We start from the raw sequence: 22,709 nt of genomic DNA, 5'->3' as shown, positions 1-22,709 counted from the left end.
CTTATTGCCTTTTTCCTTATCCAAATCTAAGTCCACCACTAAATTACCTTGAGAGCTCTTTTCCATATTCAGTACCATGGTGTTCATGCAATCTATTCGGTCTTAGACACATTGTGACTGTGAGACATGATGGAATGGAGTGAATATTTAATTCTCTTCACTTTCTTCTTGAATGTTGTGATCTTATGCCCATAGTCTTTTTTGAGACTATCCAAAGCTTCAACAGTTTAAATAGTGAGGTAATCAACAACATAAATTTTTTCTTCCCTAGTCTAAAGGTCACTACCTTTACTACCATGTCTATGATGTGAAACCTCACCTCCAGCTTCCAGCATTTCCACCTTACTATTAATAGCCCACTATTTCAATTTGAGATTCTTAATCTCATGGAATTCCTAGGTGAACTCACAAATACTGGTTCCCACTTTTTTGTACATCCTGATTTTTGCTGAAATCATACACTTTTAAAAAAACATAATGATTTAAGCTCTAAGAGGTCCCATTTGAACTAATTAATTGAGGAGAGTTAGATCAAATACTCTTAGATCAAAATTTCTTGGATAGAACCTCTCTACTTTTAAATCATACTTCCAATGGAGTCTCCTTTGCATCTATCAAATGCTGATAAAAAAATGATTTTACATTAGCTTTTGTGGGGTCAAATGAATTCATTTAGAAGTTTTGTTTCTTTAAGTATTTAACCCTTATTATAAGTTTTCAAAATAGTATAATTTCTAATATATTTAATTTAATTAATATATTTTTATTTTATTTCTTATGAATATAGGGTTTTCACCTAACATGAACTTCTTTGTTCAATGATTATGGAAAAACAGTAAATGTCACCCAAAAAAATTTGAAAAAAAATTATGCACTAGGTATTGAAGTCCTTTTTCCAACAAAAAAAAATGATTTTCCTTACATATACAACATGTTATGTAATATCAGATTTACATATGTCAAAATTATACTTAACTCCACTTAAAATCTTAATAAATTAATAAATATTGAAGATAATGTTACAAAACCAATTGAAAACACTAGATATGGATGTTACAAAACCAAAGTCGAAACAATCACATTCATATCTATTATAGAAAAAAAGTTATGCTATACAGAGTGAGTATCACTCTTTAAAAATGTTATTTTTTGAAAAAAAAAAGCTTTTGAGGGAGATAGAAAAATGGAATAAAATTGACACAAACAACTAGTTCACATCATAAAATGACACAAATCACTAGTTCACATCATCTACAGATTCCTTATGGCTTAGAAGTAATAGGTGTCTGAATTTGAATTTTTTTTGGAAAATGAATATTGTAGTGTCAAAGTTGGCAAAAAAGTGTAACCCACTATTGTGGGTTCACCCAACCACTTCATAATCTTGAAATAATCCACCACCCCATTTCTTGCAATGGCCAATATGTTAGTGGGGAACTCCTAGTCCATATTTAAGAGGTGAGAATCTGGGTTCAGTTGGGAAGGAAAATGAGGTATGTTTTCTCTATATGTAGAGGGATAAGAATTAAATAAGTGCAGGGGAGATGAGGAGTTTTTATTGGCATATTCAAGCGAGGGTTCCTCAAAATCTAGAGATTTACCCTTTCATGTATGGTGGGATTTATATTTCTTACTACCACATTTAGTTTAAGAGCCAGGTGGGAAGGCAATCTCTAAATAATTTAACTTTCCGTTCCCAAAAGGTGGGGGATTGAAAAGGTTATGAATGTTTTTCCTTTTCTTAGGAGGGACAGAGCTTTCTTCCTCCATATCAGTATTCTAGTCTACATCATTAGAACTATGGGTTTTTGAATCCTCATCCTCTGAAATGGAAATAAGAGAGGAATTAAGCTTAGCATAATTGGCTTTCAAGTGCTCATAAATTAAGACCGATAACCCCTCATGGAGAATTGGACTAGCAATAAGGTTTACTTTATGCTCAGTAATACTCTCACTAAGGAAGGAAAGCATATAGAAAGGGACAGAAACCCTAACCTGATGTCTGAAGTGATTGAGCGAGACAAAATGATGCCCAAAAACCCTTGATAATTGGCCCCTTGGTAAATATTTCTCATCAATCACCATAGACCTCCCAAGCAGAGTAATTTCTTCATTGCAGGGTCAGAGTATTTTTTGTCTGAGCTATTAAACTTAAACCCCTTGGTAAATAAACCAGCAACTTCTGCTATTATTCTCATCAACCACCATAGACCTCCCAAAAATCTTCGTAACTTTAGGATCCCATCCACGAAACTTCTCAATGGAGGGAATTAATTCCCCTTTCTCCAGAACTCTCCAGATAGTCAGGCTAGCCCGTAGCCCTTCATAGTCAACAAGTTCAGCACAACACCTTTCTCCTCCCATCTTAAGATTAGTAGAATCCTCAAGAAAATAGTAGTTTAGCAGAATATGTACGCAAGTTAGAAACTAGAAGATCTCACAAATAACCCAGAAAGCATGCATGCAATAATGAAATAATCCTCCTCTAACCTCGGCATGATAGCCCCCATGAATAGTAATAAAGGCCATGTCCATCACTGAAATTATCAATGTACCGTGATAATACCACATATCCCATGTGATCTATCATATCCAACAAGAGCTCTAACATCATCCTCACAGTTGTCTTCGCAAGTCCATGTCATCCTCTCTTTAGCTATCACCCCCTTGTTGGCAAATAAGTCTACCACCATGTGGACTCCCTAAAAGAATGAGATATAAAATGTTCATCAAAAGAAAGGATTATATCTTTTCATAAATTTATCTATCCTTGTATAGTTCATGATGCATTATTTTTCCCCTTTAGGAATTAAACAATACTATTCGAGTCCCCTTCAATCCAGACTATTTTGCAATTAATTTGACGAGCAAAAAATAAATCCTAATAGGCCCAAATGGCTTCAACAAGGTGGTTAAGGTGAATGCTACATCTTTTTTTAATTGTTGAAGTTATACAATTACAACAATTCATTTTTACATTCAAGTTCTAATTTATGTTTATTTTCAATGATAAATAATTTGATTTTATTTTGATTTTATTGTTATACACTAATTCCTTAAATGGTAATTGAATCCAACAATGCATTTATACATTAAAGTTATAATTTATTTTTATTTTCATGGATAAATAATTTTATTCTATTTTGATTTTATTGTTAGGCATTAATGTTTTACATCATTTTTACATTTAAGTTCAAATCTATTTTTTATTTTTATAGATAAATATTTTGATTCTATTTTAATTTTATTGTTACGCACTAATGCCTTATTCCTTAAAAATGTTATTTTCACATACTACAATCCACCAAAATTTGTCTATATAAGGTTAACAATTTAACAAAAATATGTAGTCTATGTGTGTCATTAATATTAGTTTTCCTTCCAGTTCTCTTTGATGGATAAAAAGTTTTAAATATCATTTTTTGAAATATTGGTTGATAAATATCTACAATCAAACTCGAAGAAAAATATAATACACACAACTACATCTTAGATGAAGGAAACATTCTTAAATGTTTCTTGGATTTCATTGTTCCTTAAAAATTTTAGTTTCAAACTATTGTGAACGGGTCTAATATATTTCTATTTTGATGGATAAATTCTTAAATTTGTTTTGAATTTTATGTTTACTTATTGTTATTATTTTTATGTTGTATACCTCTATAATTATGTAGAAAATATTTTAGTGTACAAATCAACACCTCTAATTGAATGTTAAACCAAATTGAAGTTTAAACTTAAACCTAATAAAATTTTATACCAAATTGGACCTTAATCCTAACCCTAATTGAACTACTTGATTTAAATAATTGCTCTCTCTAATTTTTTTTTTTTTTTGATCGGTAAGAGGCTGAGGCCAAAACTTTTTATTAATTATTTAAAATTTACATTGCTCCACTCGTGCAGGCATCGGTAGGAAAGAGTGGAGGCGAGAAAGCCTTCGGCCTTGCCTGGGACTATAGTCCAGCTAGTATTAACTTGATACAATAAATTCCAAATTTTGATACAACCCCACCCAGGGCTAGGGTAATTAGGAGGGGTGTTTCTATTTTACCCCTCCTTTACAAGCCCTCATATACAAGTTTCAGGTTTTCAATTTCAGAAATCATTTGTCCCTTCAACTCCTCCTGCATGGCTCTGAAGATATTCTTCGATTGTAAATACTATCCTTAAATAGCTCAAAAATACCTGTTTGGCCTGCATGGTTAGTAATTAAAACACTAGGCAGATATGTTAGTATCAATCAATCCTTTATCATAAATGAAATTTTAACTATCCATCTAGAGAGATTCTTTAGTAAATTATTCTGTGAAACCTATCCTCACAGAATATGCATAAGAGATGAAAAACTCAAAACTGAGTGATTAGCCAAGACTTTATCAGATAGGGGATCTCCAACTTACCACTCTTGTTAATGCTCCTGGATGTACTCCAAGCTACAATAATAATAGTAGGTAAGTGGGATTCAGTCAGTCTCCCTTCCCTATCCCCATTATTTCTAGCTAAGAGGATGACGGAGTGTGATTATACCCTGCAGGATATAAATTTCTGTCTAGACCCCGAATTAGCTACCCTTAAACCATAATCTTAAGATATGATAGGCTAGTGGTGCTAGAATACTCACATAGAAATGCATTCGAAAATAAATATCATCAGAGTGGTAAATACCAGAAAATACATACGATCAAGTGCTTTGCTAATGTCTGAAGAAAATATACAATTTATTGGGTATGCAGAGCAAAATGCTACATTATGACTATGTATACATTTGGCTTAAAGAATCAATGCTCACTACTATATTGCTTCATTCAATGTTAACTATAGGTAAGATCCTATTTTACTAGAGATGGTAAACAACTTAAAAAACTAGTATACTCAGACATTTTAATGGAGAAATTATCGCCTGCCACAGTGACCCTAATCTATTATCCAGAGTGATACCTAATTAAGACTGAAGATAAGAATGTGAGAATGCGTAGGCTGGATACTAAGAGAAGGAAAGAATCAGCCAATTTCCTCACTAAATGTAAATATATTTATATAGGTTGATAATTAAGAATAATCTTAAAAGATAACCGAGAGTATATATATTTATATATATATGTATGTATATATATATATATATATATATATATATATATATGAATATCTGTATTAGTATATGAGTATAAATATATAAGAATCTATATATTTATATATATATAAATACGTATACATATGTTTACATGTATACCTATGTATATATATATATATGAATATGCCAATATATGGACTTATGACTATGAGTGAGTTTAAATATGAGTTTATAAATATATATATATATATATATGAAAATATGTTTATATATATATGGGTATAAATATGAATATCTATATATATCTATTTATATATATAAATAGGTATGAAGATATGTCTGTGTATATATCTGTAGAAAGAAATTTGTGCTAATGAGGGCCTTAGGATGACTCTTGGAAACTAAGACTACCAGTACCCATATCAAAGCACAAAAAACCGTTATAAACGCAGCCTCAAAGCATGAGTGACACTTCCCCCTTTTTAGCCTACAAACATAAGAAAGACTCAGGAAAGTAGATTTCTTTTAGAAAAAATACAGATTGAAATCCATATTTTGTCTTTATATAAACACCTACTTTATATTTCTCCTAGCTAAATAGCTCCATGTCTTCGTAAATCAAAAAATAGCCAAGTAAAAACCATCTCAAGTCTAAATGGAAAAGTTTGAAAGATCATCTATGCAACATTCCTTTTCAAAAAATGGATAAAAAGGTTGTTAAGCGTAATGTCTCTAAGTATTCTTTAACTTCTAGAAACAAAAAAGATTATATTTGATAACGAGACCTCATCCTTTAAGAATGCCATTCCAGGGCCTTTATCCTTTCTTTCTCAGCTTGTGGGGAGGGTGAGGCCCGGAGCCCTCTGGTGCTTCTGCTGAGAGGGCAACAGGGGAGCAAGGGAGAGGCATGTGATCAGGGACGACCGTGATATTTTCCACCTCCAGATAATTCTACAACCACTTCTCCCATGGGGGTTTCTTTACATGGAGAATCCATGAGAGAAATAGGAAATTCCTACTTCTGACAGAATGCAGAGCTTCGAAAGCCACAGGGTCTTCAATAAGCAGAATAGGGAAGTGAGGAACCGGGTTATTTTTCCTGATTAGGACATCATAGTCCCATGGCTTGGGAGCTATGAGTTCTTCATCAATATTAACCATAACCCATTCCAATTCACCAAGAATGTCTTTAATGAAGACCTTTTTACATAATTTCGCCACCGTATCCATGTCCCTCTCAAAATACATTGCCAGGGCTAGAAACATTGCGACAATATCTGAGTTGGCTCTGGTTCGATCCTCATTCATAATGAAATACCTCCCAAGAAATTTCATTAACGCACCAGAAATGAAAGGGTTCTATTGAACAAGAATACCTCTTAGCCTCTCATCCTTAATCTCACCAACAAAGGCCATCTAACGTTTTAGCCCCATAAGTCTGAGCATCGTATCCATTGTTGCTTACCAGGAAGAAACTTAGCATTCCAAAATAGGACTCACACTCTTCAAGCTAAATAATGAGCAATTACTAAATAGTAAATATCAAACATGGAGTGTGAATTTCAAGGTGCAAGATCATTAATATTAACCTTGCAGCCATCAAGCCTAGGGTACCTCAACTATCCCATCAATGCAGAGACATAAACTCATCTTTCACAATTAGCCATCAAAAGGCATTGATCCAGAAAGGAAGCTAACGTGTGATATCCAACAATAATGATTCATATGACCACTGAAGCTCTCTAGCTAAAGGGGTTCGAACAATGGAAAATATAGCTACAGATGCCTAGAAAGGCTTAAATCTTAGAGGAAGGCTATCCTTTAATAATGTTAGCTTTATATCCATGCCACATATACTTAGATGAGGTATGAAATCATGTTTATAAACCTATACTTATTATATGTATGACTTATTCTTCTTCTAATCCTCGAGCTAATCTAGGTGTGACCTCGCGACAATAGCTAAATTTAGGTATAGCCCAGAAAGAAAGGAAAATGATACCAATTACATCACAAAGTATCCATATGGTTTAGAGCCTATCTAAGTAAGGTTAAAGGAGAAATTCCTAGAGGATAAATTAAATAATTGAATATTTAAACAGTGGCTCTAAGGGTCTTGGATAAGTGGTTTGGAGGATTTGAGCAATTAGGGCTGACTCTAAATCTAAAGATAGGCTTGCTAGGATCCGAACCTATCTTGGTCATAAATAAGCTTGAAATATATGTTTATATATATATAAGTTTATATCTTAATAAATATGAATATATATATATATATAACTTATACATGAAAATGTATTAATATATATATGTAAATATATATATAGATATATCTATCTTAAGGGTATGTATATATATGTGTGTGTGTGTGTGTGTGTGTGTGTGTGTGTGTGTGTGTGTGTGTGTGTAACTGAAGAAATATATGTGTGAATGTCTGTAGATACATACATTTGTGCATGCATACATCCATACATACATACATATAATTGTATATATATATATCTATATGTATTAATGTATGAGTGTGTGTATGTATTTGTATCTATGTATATATACTGACATACACATATATCTAAACATGTATATATATACTATATATATTCATACATCCACATATATATATTAGAGAAAGTTTTGAGGTCGCCCAGAATCTCTTCGTAGATTTGAATATGGAAATGAAAACTCTCTAGGTATGCCTAGATATGTCTATAAGATTAATGATTCTCTGAACTACAAGGTTCAAGGGATGGTTTGAGTATGAAGCTAAACCGAGGTGACTAAGGTCTAGACATGCGAGATGAGAGGGAATGAAGATAGATCTTGTCTTAAGTTGGCAAAGATAGGAGCTTGATGCCATCAGCCCCCATGTTGGCAAGCTCATCTACCCTTTTATTACCTTCCCTATAGATGTGATTAACTGTAAACCTATCAAAACCTTTGCATAGGTCCAAAGCCTTTGATAGCAAGGTATTAAGTTTCCAATTGGGCATGCTACCTTTTCTTAGAGCATTGACAACTATAGCTGAATCTCCCTCAATATATAAACATTTAGCTTCAAGTTTCCTGCATAAGAGCAAGCCTTCCACCAGGGCCAACAATTCTGCCCAGTTGTTTGTATTGATGCCAGCTAGAGAGGCAAGGGCTGGTAGTTCCTTGCCTTCCCAATTATGAACAATGCATCCTATCCCCGCTTGCCCTGGGTTGCCCCGGGTAGCCCCATCAAAGTTTAACTTCAACCACCCTTCACCAGGGGGCTGCCATCTGCAAGTTGCTCTAGAGCGGAGGCTGGCCGGAGGGCCTCCACCTACAAAGGGGGGAAAGGAAAAGCCCTTCCATCATTTTTTAATCCTTTCATCCCAATAAGATAGAGAAGAATTTTTAAGTGAACCTGAGGTGAGTCTATTATTCACAAGCTCAGTGATAGCTGACTCTATCTTATTGATGATTCTTAGGACATCTAGTTTTTCATTCATAAAGATGCACCTATTTCTTTCTTTCCAAAGTTCCCACATTATGGATGATGGGAGAGCTCTCCATAAACCTTGAAAGAGACAACCACGCCTAAGGAGAGGCCAAGCCATGAGCATCCCTAAGATGGTGTTGGGGAAGGTTGCAGACCATTCAAGTTTAGTGGTGAACCAGATCCAATATTGATGAGAAAATGGATAGTTAAGGAGTATATGATTGGTGTCCTCCTCCTCTAATTTTCATAGGGGACATCTACTAGGACCCTCATAACCCATACACTTAAATTTATCCACAGTGAGGAGTTTGCTTTGGATTGCAAGCCAGGAAAAAATGCCTGCCAATTTCTATCCCAGCAAAGATTCAATGGAAGTTCTACCTTAGGTCTTAAAACTACTTTGGATATGTGAGAATACCCATCCTTGGAATTGTATTCTCCTTTTAAGGAGCCTTCCCAAACAAGCTTGTCCTCATTGTAACTTAGGATAAAGTTCCTAGAATTGAGAATTGACAAGAGTTTATGCTTGTCCTCCTTCGAGATGGCTTCATCGTCCCTTTCGATCCACTGCCACCCAACCCCTTCCTTTGAAGGGGAGAGATAACTATTTAACAAGGGACCTCTTTTTTACTTCAAGAAGGGCCCGGGTAATCCCAAAGTCATGGATTTTTTCAATTGCTTTATATCCTCCCCAAGAATCTGACCAGAAGAGGGCTTTGTCCCCAAACCCTAGGTTCTAGGTTAACCTATCCGAGATAATCTTCCTACAATCAAGCATAAAATTCTAAAGGCAAGAACCTCTGGGAGGGTTGGGCTCCCTGAAGATTTGGGATGGATCATCTCCATTAAGGTACTTAAGGTTAAGTAATCTTTCCCATTTGAGGTGTGGAAATCTAAATAATCTCCAAACCAGTTTTGCCCCCAATGCTCTACCTTGGTCTCGAAGGTTTTTGATGCCAATACCATCGTCCTCTTTGGGTGAACATATCTTGTCCCAGGAAATGAGTGAGCTTTTGTGGTTGCTATTAGTTCCTTTCCAAAAGAAAGTTCTAAGATGCTTATTGATCTCAGCAAGTTTTGAAGAGGACAACCATTGAAGGGAAAGTTGGAAAATGGGCATAGCTGATAAGACCGATTTAACTAGGGTGGCCCTGCTAGCCAAGGAGAGCCATTTCCCTTTCCAAGTGCTAATTCTAGATTTGATCTTATCCACTAAGTTGTCCCATAAATTAGAGGGTCTCCTACCTTTGTCAAGGGGAATGCCTAGATATTTGCAAGGAAGGGATCCTATACTAATTTCTAGGGATTTGCAAATTTCCTTTTCTTAAAGGGGGTCTATGTTGAACAAAAAGATAGTAGATTTAGCTAGATTAACCTCTTGACCCGAGGCCATCATGTAGGAATTGAGAATTTTTTTAAAGGCACGAGCCTCCCCCGTATCACCTTGCCCAAAAAGCATTGTGTCATCAACGAATTGCTGGTGGGTAAAGGGAGGGAGGCCACTAGTGATGGGAATACCTTGGATCTTCCCCTTCTCTTTGGCCATCAAAATAGCTCTGCCTAGGGCTTCAGCCATAATAATAAAAAGGAAGGGAGACATAGGGTCACCCTGCCTAAGCCCTCTCGAGCTACTAAAGAAGCCCTCTGGGGAGCCATTAACTAGAACCCAGAATCTAGGGGTGGATATGTATTAGAAGATAAGGTTGATCCAAGTTTTGGAAAAGCCAAAGGCCTCCAAGAATTTGCAGAGGAAGCACCAATCAACTTTATCATAAGCTTTACTTATGTCCAATTTGATTAGCATGCTTGGTGATTTGTTAAGTTGAACCGAATGAATAGCTTCCTGGGCGATAATCACCCCATCATAGATTGATCTATCCATTATGAAGCCAGTTTGTTCCTCGCTAATAATTAAGGGAAGGAGATTTTGGAGTCTGGCTGCTAAGGTTTTAGTTAAAATTTTATATAAAGTGTTGTAGAGAGCAATTGGTCTGAAGTCATTGAAGCTCTCCGGGTTTTCTTTTTTTGGGATGAGGGCCAGGAAGGTATTGTTGACTTCTTTAAGAATCTTTCCCGAATTCCTTACCCCCTTCAAGGCCTCCATGATTTCTGTTCCCATAAAACCCCACCATTTTTAAAAAAAGCTAGTGGGGAAGCCATCCGGGCCCAGAGCTTTATCTAGATTCATCTTGAAAAGGGCAGATTTAACCTCCTCCACTGATAATTTCTTTAAAAGGATTTGGTTGTGGTCATTGGTAATAAGTTTCAAGATATTCCTAATGATATCGAGTTGGCCCTTAAGGTCAGAACCTTCAAGATTGTTTAAGATATTCTAATAGAACTTAACTACTTCAGACACAACCTTATCTGGTTCAGACAGAATGGAACCTTGGCTGATCATAATCTTAGAAATTCAGTTGACCCCTCTCCTTTGCTTGGTGCTATTGTGGATGAACTTGGTATTCCGGTCCCCATCATTCAACCAAGTCTCCTTGGATTTTTGTTTCCAGAAAATCTCTTCGTAGGATAGTATCTTTTCATACTCTGAGAGAAGGACTTTCTCCTTAAGGAAAAGATGCTCATCCATCCCCTTCTCAAGTACCTTAGTGTTAACCATATTGATATCATTCTTTATTAGGGTTTTTTTGTCAAAGATGTTACCAAAATTGGTCCTATTCCACGCTAAGAGCTTCCTTTTTATAAGTTTTAACTTACTAGCTACAATAAACATCTTCGAACCTGAGAAAATAGAGCTACTCCACCATTTCTCAAGTAAGTTTAGAAATTTATCATCTCTAAACCACATATTCTCAAATTTGAAGGGGCATTTTTTAGGGGCATTGTCGGATAATAAGTTTAATTGGAGTGGGAAATGGTCCGATCCAGATAAAGGGAGAGGCTTTGCCTTCAAGGAGTAATTTAGCTCTGAGAGCCCACCATAGATAAAGAACCTATCAAGTTTCTTTGCTATATTACAAAAACCAGATCTTCTATTGTTCCAGGTAAATGCATTCACTACCATCTGAATTTCCAACAAGGAATTCCTATTGATCCTTGTATAGTTCATGATGAATTATTTTTCCCCTTTAGGCATTAAATAATACTATTCGAGTCCCCTTCAATCCAGACTATTTTGCAATTAATTTGACGAGCAAGAAATAAAACCTAATAGGCCCAAATGGCTTCAACAAGGTGGTTAAGGGGAATGCTACATCTTTTTTTAATTGTTTAAGTTATACAATTACAACAATTCATTTTTACATTAAAGTTCTAATTTATGTTTATTTTCAATGATAAATAGTTTGATTTTATTTTGATTTTATTGTTATACACTAATTCCTTAAATGGTAATTGAATCCAACAATGCATTTATACATTAAAGTTATAATTTATTTTTATTTTCATGGATAAATAATTTTATTCTATTTTGATTTTATTGGTAGGCATTAATGTTTTACATCATTTTTACATTTAAGTTCAAATCTATTTTTATTTTTATAGATAAATATTTTGATTCTATTTTAATTTTATTGTTACGCACTAATGCCTTATGCCTTAAAAATGTTATTTTCACATACTAAATTCCACCAAAATTTGTCTATATAAGCTAAACAATTTAACAAAAATATGTAGTCTATGTGTGTCATTAATATTAGTTTTCCCTCCAGTTCTCTTTGATGGATAAAAATTTTTAAATATCATTTTTGGAAATATTGGTTGATAAATATCTACAATCAAACTGGAAGAAAAATATAATACACACAGCTACATCTTAGATGAAGGAAACATTCTTAAATGTTTCTTGGATTTCATTGTTCCTTAAAAATTTTAGTTTCAAACTACTGTGAACGGGTCTAATATATTTCTATTTTGATGGATAAATTCTTAAATTCATTTTGAATTTTATGTTTACTTATTGTTATTATTTTTATGTTGTATACCTCTATAATTATGTAGAAAATATTTTAGTGTACAAATCAAGACCTCTAATTGAATGTTAAACCAAATTGAAGTTAAACTTAAACCTAATAAAATTTTATACCAAATTGGACCTTAATCCTAACCCTAATTGAACTACTTGATTTAAATAATTGCTCTCTCTAATATTTTAAAAAACATAGCTTTGATATTTATATGAAAAGCATTACATTTAAATCAAAACCATTAAATTTAAATAATTACACACATTTAATGAACCTTGTGTGAAAATGATTTAACTCAAATGAGGTTGCAATCGTACAATGAAACTGATATTCACATTTTAGCATTCTCTTAAATAGCCTTAATCCTAAAAAATAACCATAACTAAATTATATGACTAACCTAGTCAATAGCAATTAATTATCTATCCTAACTCTAACCTTTTAAGTAAAACTAGTTCAAAACTAAACATAAGTCTTAGTTATAAATTTATATATAGAAAATTTATAATTTAATAAATATACAATATTGAATAATGTTTGCATAAATTTAATAAAAAATAGCATGGATTACAATTACCTTCCCATTATGGTAGGGGTTAGTGTTAAAATTAGAATTATGCTTATAATTAGATTACAATGATTCAATTTAAAATTGGATTTTATCAATGTCTAACATGTCTACAAAAATATTATGAAACAAATAATCCATACCATAGGTTAGGGTTAAAGTACCCTATTTAATGCATACCTTAACCCTAATCATGAACCTATTTGAATTTTATTCCTTCTTGGATCCTAACCCTTGCCCTAATTGTAACCTTAATAGAATTATAAGCCTAACTTAGCCACAATTAATTTATTTTTCCTAGCTATAACCCTAACTCTAATTGTACCATAAACATAATAGTAAAGTAAGCTCAAGTCTAAAAGAAAATCAAATTGAATCCTGGCCTTAAAAAATAATTGAACATTAAATTTAATTGAACCCTAACCCTAATCATAAACCAACTTGTAGTCTATACCTATTACCAAACAAAATGTTATCCTAATCCCAACTATATAATATATTAAGCCTTAAGTCTAAAACTATAATCCTATCACTAAGCCAAATAGAACCCTTATCCAAACTAAATACTGTAAAAAATGAGCGGCTTCCTACAATTGCATTAATCTAATATTCATTTTTTTTTTGATAGTTGAATTATTGGTTAGGGCCATCGCTTTTGACTGGATCTATGAACTAATGAGACCATCTATAGACTTAATCATCTGTCATTCTCCTTATCCCTCCACTACACTTATCACTCTGTCCTTATAACTCCTGCTCCTTATCACTCCAATATTGTCAACCTCCAACATTACCAGCCTCCACACAACATGATCTACATTTACCTATTCATTGTTGTAGAAAAAAATTGAGGTGGCTGGGTGTGGAAACAATTGGTGGAAGGGCTCGAACGGGTTCGAAATTGAGACCTCCTTCACTAGAGGCTCGTAGCTTTGCCACTGCATCGTGGCGACAACCATATTTATAATCATATTTACATAAGAAACATTAGATTTAAATCACAACCATTACATTTAAATAATTATAAATATTTAATAGATCTTGTGTGGTTAGAATTGTGACCTTTAAAATGAAACTGACACGAACCTTTTAACATTGTGTTAAACAACCAAAATTATAGAACTAAACTAAGTTGAACCTTAACCCCCTTATACTAATTGAAATTTGAACCAAATTGAACTTTGATCCTATCACTAGAAAACATATTAAATCCTTGTCTAAAAAGGATCAAATCCTAACCCTAGAACTAAACAAAATTAAACCCAAACCCTAAAAGGAAGTTGAAACTTAAACCTAAACCTAATTTAACATCGAACCAAATTAAACCACCCTATCTATACCCACTCTAATGAATAACGACTCTAAACTAAAAGGAGATTCGCCCTATATTTAACATTGAATCAAAATCTAAATTGAATCTCATCCATTGTAAAAGAATAATGTAAGTTGAACCCTAACCCTTATTATACCTTAACCCAAATTAAATTGAAACCTAACATTGAACCTATAGACATCTAAAATTTTATTTATTTAATTATTTTTTCTATTAATTAAATAAATATTTATTTATTTAATTAATTCATTTATCCTCTTCTAAGCCCTTCCTCATTTAAATAAATACTTTTATTTATTTAAATTATTCTTTTTCTAGATTAAATAATTATTTTATTTTATTTTATTTTATTGGTCCCACTTCCTCTATTAATTAAATAGATCTTTATTTATTTAATTAATTCATTAGCTTTTTCCTTCAATGACACATGTCATTTATCTTTTAATTTTCCTCTGCCTACACTCTTACAATTTAATTATTTCTTCTGTCTACCCTTTAATCCTAGATGACCATTTATCTTTTTACCTCTTAATCTTATCCCTTCATTTTCTAAAGTGCCTTCTATATAAGAGGATACTCTCCTTCATTATCAACCCTAATCAATCTATCTAGCTAACTACTGTGTCAATCAAGCCTTCAAGCATTCAATCATCGCAACCATAATCCATTCTTTATTGAGCACTTGTGCACATACAAAATCTTAGAGCAAATATACCAAGAAAGATCAATGGAGATAGAAACCTTACTTGACATGTGAATGGTATTATTGTTTTTTTAATTGATTTGCATGATCTTAGATATCTCTATTGGTACTGGTGAATGTTTCATTATAAGATTTAGATTGTTTGTGGTTGCATCTTTGAGGTCTTATAATAGGTTTTCCATCATCATTTTTCACCATATATATTTTGGCACTCCCGGTGGGACTCTTGTCCCTTATATTTCTAACATTGTGTTTGCAGATCTATCTTTTCTTGTGAAGTTGCAAGATGGATTTGTGATGATTCTAATTTATTCTCCACCTATGACTGATCTTTCTGCATCTGCATTCTGCTTTTGTGTCTGTGATCTATATTATTACATCTATGTTTTTCTATTGATTTTGCAAGTCTCAGATCCCGAAAACACATCTGTGCATTGTACCATTGCATCTCTGATTGAAAATCATTTTAGGGCTGGATATTTTTTCATTTTTATATTTTCTATTTATTGCAAGTATAGGTTTTCTCGCAATTGCATCTATGACATAATACCACGTTTCTATCTAGAAAGCGCATCTGCATTTCTTGTTTTTGCGTCTATGTTCAGATCTTATTTCGTAGGTTCCAAATCTTTGAATTCGCATTTATGTTTCATATTTATACGTCTGTGTTCTAAAGTTGCAGCTAAGTTTGGTATAACAACATTTTTGTTTTCAATTTCCTTTATCTTTTCTTTTTTTAGGGATTTTGTGATTTGGTTTTGACCTAACCCCTTGATTGGGCTAATGAAGTGGTGCAGTTGTCTTGAAAATAAGAAAACATTCTATTGTAGAAGGCCCCCTTTCATATTTTGATTTTGATTTCTAAAATTTACCTTACTAGTGTGCTTGCAAGAGGGGTTAATTTCTAAAACTATTAATCGTTCTTTTGCAGAGGTAATCTAGGTGTGTGTCTTTCTTTTTTTAAGTCTAATTAGGGTCACATCTTTTTCATTTTGGGGTTAAAAAACTTGTTTGAAGTGTTTGGTGCACTTTGCACATTTTTTATTTAAAACCCTAGATGTCATAACAAAAGTATCATCTTCCCTTTCCTTATATTGGACCTTGGGTGAAAGAGAAATTGTTATCATCTTCTATTTAGGTAACACAGACTGCCTCCCAGGTAGCCCATAAGGCCAAGTCAGAGAACATGACCCAAGTGGTACTTCTTCTACTCACTATATGAATTAATGTGTTAAGTGAAAGCCATGATGACTTGGTGATGTGTATCTACACTGATAGTTCTCCCTAGTATCTACACTTGTGTTCAATGCATTAAAAATCTTCTTCGGGGATTAGGAGTGGGTTCTTAAATGAGCTGCCACTGCATGGGTAGACACTATGGACCATAAAAGTTCCCCCACTAAAAACATTTATTGTAGAGGCCAAAAATCCTTACATTTGATGGTTTAAGGAGTGTGGATCATACCCCATAGATACCCCTCATGTACCCCTTCATGTTGAGATAAGAATCCCTCATTTGATCTTTGTTCTTTTGAGGTAAGAGAATCTTTTATTATTGAGAAGTGAGTGTCATGGTGGGGGAGCCAGTGCTACTGTAATCTCTAGTTGTCCACTTGTTTGAGGTATTTTATTGTTGTGGGGGGCCCATTGAATGGTTTCTCTTTCCATCCTAGGTTGTTCATGTTTCAAATGTCTTGAATTTGTGCTATACCAATGGAAATCCTTTGAAAATACACAAAAATATTTTGGACAAACACACCTTTATAAATTGTGTCTTCATTGTTTGTTATGTTTTCTTGCCACTAAAACATTCAACATCAAGATTTGGTCACATTCAACAACTTCACATTTGGACAGAATCACAAATTTTCTTAGAAATTGTGCTTGCGACAGTTTAAACCATGCTTAGATTTAGAACTCACATCTGCACAGGACAGAACCACCTCTATATATCAGAGATCAACACTGTGAGAACAATAGTTAAAATCACATCTTTGTTCCTTGAAACCACATCTTGGTTAGGAAGTTATGTTTGTGTGGGGCAGAATCGCGTTTTTTTAAAAAAGTAAGATATTGTCAGAACAACAGTTAAAATTGTGTCTGTATCACATAATACTACATCTGGGTTGTAAAAACACATCCGTGCAGAGCATTTCTGCGTCTGTGTTTCATAACAGAATTTTGCAAAGTTTGAATAGGAAAAAATATGCTTAGGTTTTGATATTTGAAGAGCTTCTAAGGCATTTCTCATAAGGATTCATTATTTTTAGTCAATCAGTCTTGGTCACATATTTTTCCATCATTTTCCCTTCACTTGCAATCCCTCATATTCATATTTTTTTTTCAAACTAGAGTCAAAAGGTTTCTTTTTTGTCCTCATCATTCCTTACAAACACACTATAACTTCTCACTAGGTGGTCCCATATCAGATCTATCATCTTAGGGTCCCACTTCCTCTTATTTAGTCAAGGTCAACTTACCTCATCAAGAGATATATAATCTCTTTGGAAGCCACACCTTACTTTAGACCCCACATATCTTGGACTTATACATTTGGACATTGCAAGAAAATCATAGATTCTTTCCATCTCATACTCCTTTTTGGTCTTCCGTAGTGTTCACATTTTCTTCCATCCCTCACTTCAGCCAAGGTCTAGAAGAGAAGCCAAATAATCTCTAAGATCTTACAACATGAGTACTTATGAATTTAATTGTGATGAATTTCACAACCCATTTGAGAGTCACAATACTATACCAGACAATGACAATGAGAAGAACAATACTAATGACAATGTATCCATCACTTTCGTAGACATTGAAGAAACTATCATGGAGCCAAGATTTAATAGAATGGTTGAAGATATCATGAGAAGATATAGACATTACTTCTTTCAAGTCATGGCATAAAGTGGGATGGGACTACCTCATGATTTTGATGTGTCACAAATTCTAGAGGGGGATCCTAATCAAGGAAATCACACAAACACAAATCCTAGAAGAAACAATGGTGGTAATAGAAGAGAGCATTTTGTGTCTAAGTCACCTTCATCCATATTTCAAAAACATGAAATTCCCAATAATCATGCTTAAGCTAACTTTGCTATTCATTTTCACAAACAACCCCATGGTCATCCCTTTGCATGGAGGATAAATACCAATACGCATACTCATACACATGATAATACCCAAGATATAACTAATGCATATAATTTTACTCATGAGAACGTTCAAAATCATGACACGAGGAGACCCCGTGTTAGATTTGGGGGCAATACTCAAGATCATTCTTATGATACCTCCTATCCTTACAATCATAACATGTATCGTCATAGACCTGGTAATCCTCACTACAATACTGTACCAGGTGGTCCATATGCTAGCTATAACTATGTTCCTTCTCCATATGAACATATATCCAACCAATACCATCCATCCATGCATTACATTCCTCCTTCACCTAGTGTCTTAGGCATGGAATTAACTCAAAGAGAAAAGACACCAACAAAGAATGACTTGGAACAACAGATCAAGTATTTGCAAAAACAAATGATAGACATCAATACACCAAGGCAACAATACAAAATCAGATATATATGTCCTTACCCATTTGATAGAAGAATTATAATACCCTCATTTCCTCCACATTTCATGACACCAAAAGTTGACAAGTATAGAGGAAAGGGTGAACCTAAGGAACACATAAGAGAATTTTTCACAACTTGCATTGAGGTAGTAGGAGAAGAAACATGCTTGATGAGATTATTCCCACAAAGCTTAGCTGGACAAGCTATGGAATGGATCTCCCAACTTCCACTTGTAATTAAGTCATGGAGTGATTTACCATAAGAATTCATACAACACTTCTCATACAACATTAAAATAGCCACCTTGTGTAATACTAAGTGGAAAAGGGGGAATCTTTTGCTTCATTCTTACAACAATGGAGAGGTCTTGATGGTTGATGCTCTTGTGATATCTTGCAAAAATAGATGGTAAAAATGTTTACTTGAAATGTTAACAAGGACATTGGATATGAGTTGAGAAAAGCTTCTTTATCTACTTTCAAGGAGGTCATTGAAAAAGGATTGGCAATAGAAAAATACCTTATTGAACAAGGTGCCATAGAGATATTCAAAGAAAATAAAGAGGAGAATCGAATGGGAAAGACAAACCCTTCTTTTGGAACAAGAACAACAACACAATCAATCGTGGGGTAGTAGACACAAATATAGTAAAACCAAAAGTAAATTTTCCTGGTGCAAGTTCATCCACCTCAAATAATCAAGTTAACCATCGAAGGACATCAAAACTTGAAAGGAAATACACTCCATTGGAAGAGCCAATTGAGACAACATTCAAGAAATTGGTTGCAAAAAAGATGATAACAATACCAAATCATCCACCATACAAACCTAAAGTGAAACCTTTTTGGTGGAATGATGATGAATATTACAACTATCACAAGAGAAAAGGACATACAACTAGCAATTGCCATAGATTAAAGGATATTATACAAGATCTTATTGACAAAAGGTGGCATACAAGTTTATGGTCATACCTCCAATGAGGAACATGAGATGTTCAAGGAGCCATTTCCTAAACATGATAAAGGAAAAGCCAAATCAGATAACAAAGCCAATTATACTCTTAGGCTACAATCCCCAAATTATGGATAAATAAATTGAACTTCTCTCAAAACTCCATGATATCATCTCCAAAGAGGAAGAATACTAGAAATAGAGGTCAAGAGCCATTTGGCTCAAAGTGGGGATAGGAACACCAAATTTTTCTATATGGCCACATTAAAACATAGGGCCTCCAATAGAATCAAGAGGATTTATGTTAACAATCAATGGGTTGACAAATAGGAAGATATGAGTCAAGAGGCTATCCATTATTTCTCTTCCCTTCCTTCTAAGGAGGGGCCTTTGGATGTGAGTGCTCAAGAGGAATTATTATGTGAGATCCTTACCAGTATTTCTCAAGAGATGAACAAGGAACTTACCACAATTCCTTCTCTTGAGGAAGTTAAAAAGGTTGTCTTATCGTTTCAAGGAAACAAAGTGCCTAGCCCTAATAGTTTTCCCATGTTTTTCTTTCAATTTTTTTGGGAGATTGTTGGTAATGATATTGTGGATGTGGCCAAAGAGTTTTGTTTTGGTTCCCACTTTCTTTTGAAAGAACTCAATGCCACTTTTTTTGTCTTGATCCCCAAGAAGTTGGATGCCACCTGCTTCCAGGATTTTAGACCTATTAATTTATGTAATTTGATCTATAAGATCTTTACAAAAATTCTAGGTTTCAGACTGAAGAGTATTCTTCCACTCCTGATCTCTAAACATTAGAATGGGTTTGTGCCTGAGAGAAAAAATTTGGACTCTATTATTGAGTTTCATGAGAATATCCATTCGCTCTCAATCAATATGAAGCCTAGTTTTTTTCTCAAGCTTTATTTGCTCAAAGCCTATGATCAAGTTAACTGGAATTTCTTGATCTGAATTCTCCAATCTTTTGCCTTTTGTGATCACTCCATATATTTGGTCAAATCAATGTAACTCTAATCCAAAATTCTCGGTGTTGATCAACGGTTCTCCTTCAGGTTCCTTCTCGGCTTCTAGAGGCGTTAGGAAGGGAGATCCCCTCTCCCCATTTCTTTTTATTTTGATGAGTGAGGCTCTCAACAACATTATTTAGAAAGAAACCAAGATTGGTAAACTCAAAGGGCTTTGCCCCTCTTCTCAAGCCCAAATTTGTTCCCATGAGCAATTTGTTGATGGCACTCTTCTTATGGGTGAAAGCTCTGTTTCAGAAGACATGTCATTAAAGTCTCTTCTCAATCTTTATGAGCATAGCTTTGGGAAAAGATTATTTTACCCAACAGTTCTATTTTTTTCCTTAATAGTCTCAGTCATAGGAAGATTAAGATTGTGAATATTTTGGGGTGTAAGTTAGGATATTTGCCTGACTCTTATCTTGGATTGCCTCTTTGTTCTGGTCTGGCTCCTAATGTTTTCTTGGTCCAATTTGCTTGATCGTTTCCAGAATAATTTTGTAGGTTGGAAAGGTGCTCTATTGAGCCTTGAGCTAGTAAGCTTTAGCTCATCAAGACCTCCTTACAGAACTTACGAGTCTATGTTATTAGCCTCTTCAAAGTTCCTTCAAAATTTACTAAGCGAATTGAAAGAATTCAAAATAATTTCTTATGGACTAGTATTAAATCCCAAAACCACCTCCATCTAGTGGCTTGGGAGTAGGTCTACTTACCAAAGAAGCTTGGTGACCTCGCTCTTAGGCATATTTGTGATTTCAATAAATCCCTTATGGCAAAGAAACTTTGGAGATGCTTGAAGGAATCCAATGAATGGAAATCTATTGTCCATCATAAATATCACATTAATGGGCTTCAAAGTGTACTGTAAGACTATAATTTTCCCCTCTCAGCCTCTGCTCTGTGGGGAAATTTCTTCAACACAAAAACTATTATTTTGTAAGGAGCCAGATGAATTCTTGGAGATGGTAGAAAAATTCAATTTTTGGGAAGATTGGTGGGCAGGAGATGGTCCACTAATTAATTTTCAATGGGTTGCTCATTTTAAAGAGAGATGTACAAGGAAAATTGGTTCTTGGGTAGCAAATTAAATTAGAGATGGGACATGGATCAATATTGTTGGCCTAGCCCGATCCTTGCTTCCTCTCCAGACTTGGCTCTCCTTTATTCATATCCCCTCCTTCCCTGTGGAGGAATCTGTGATGCGAAGTGGATCTTCTTCTACTAATGAGATCCTTGTGTCCTACTCCTTTTTGTTCTTGCATCTGGAACAAGTTGTTGATTCCCAAGATTAATATTTTCTTTTGGCTCTTTATGCAAGATAGATTTCTCTCAATTGAAAATTTGTGTAGAAGGGGAATGGCGATTCCTAAAAGATGTTTCTTGTGCAAGTAAGATACTGAAGATGTCTCCCATTTTCTTCTCTATTGCTTCTTCTCCAGAGATGTTTGGGCATTTTTTTTTAACTTTGGGGTATCAAGTGGTGCTGGCCTAGTAATACTCATGATTGTCAAACCCAGTGGATTTGTCCTTCGAATAACCCCTCCCTCAAAATTTTATGGAGCTTTATTCTACCTCATTTAGCATGGGGCATATGGAAGGAAAGAAATAATTAAATCTTTAGGGATATTGAGTCTTCTACCTTGTCAGTTGCTCATAGGATTCAGAATGGTATTAAGGAAAATTTTGTATCTTGTTTCCCTTCACATAAGGGTGACCCTCCCATTATTACTCTGTCACAATATTAGAATATCATCAAAAGGTGGAATATCAACTAGGACATTTATATTCATATGGGTAAATTAAAATAAGCAAGGAACAATGTTGTTTGGATCCCCCTAGCGGGTGGATCAAAATTAATATTGATGGGGCGGCCAAGGGTAACCCTTGGTTGACTAGTTGTAGTGGAGTTGCTCAGAACCACAATGGTAACCTTGTTGAGGTAGTGTCACTCCCTCTGGGAACCTAGACAAACCACCTCTCCCATGCTAATGTTGCTTACATTGGATTACACATGGCAATCAGGGAAGGGTTCAGGAAAGTCTGGCTAGAGAGTAACTCAATGAATATCATTAAATGTATTACTAAGAAATCTTA

The sequence above is a fragment of the Cryptomeria japonica genome, chromosome 9 (assembly GCF_030272615.1).
Source record: "Cryptomeria japonica chromosome 9, Sugi_1.0, whole genome shotgun sequence".
NCBI lineage: Eukaryota > Viridiplantae > Streptophyta > Pinopsida > Cupressales > Cupressaceae > Cryptomeria > Cryptomeria japonica.
The sequence above is the reverse complement of the archived record's forward strand: the minus strand, read 5'-3'. Positions refer to the sequence as shown.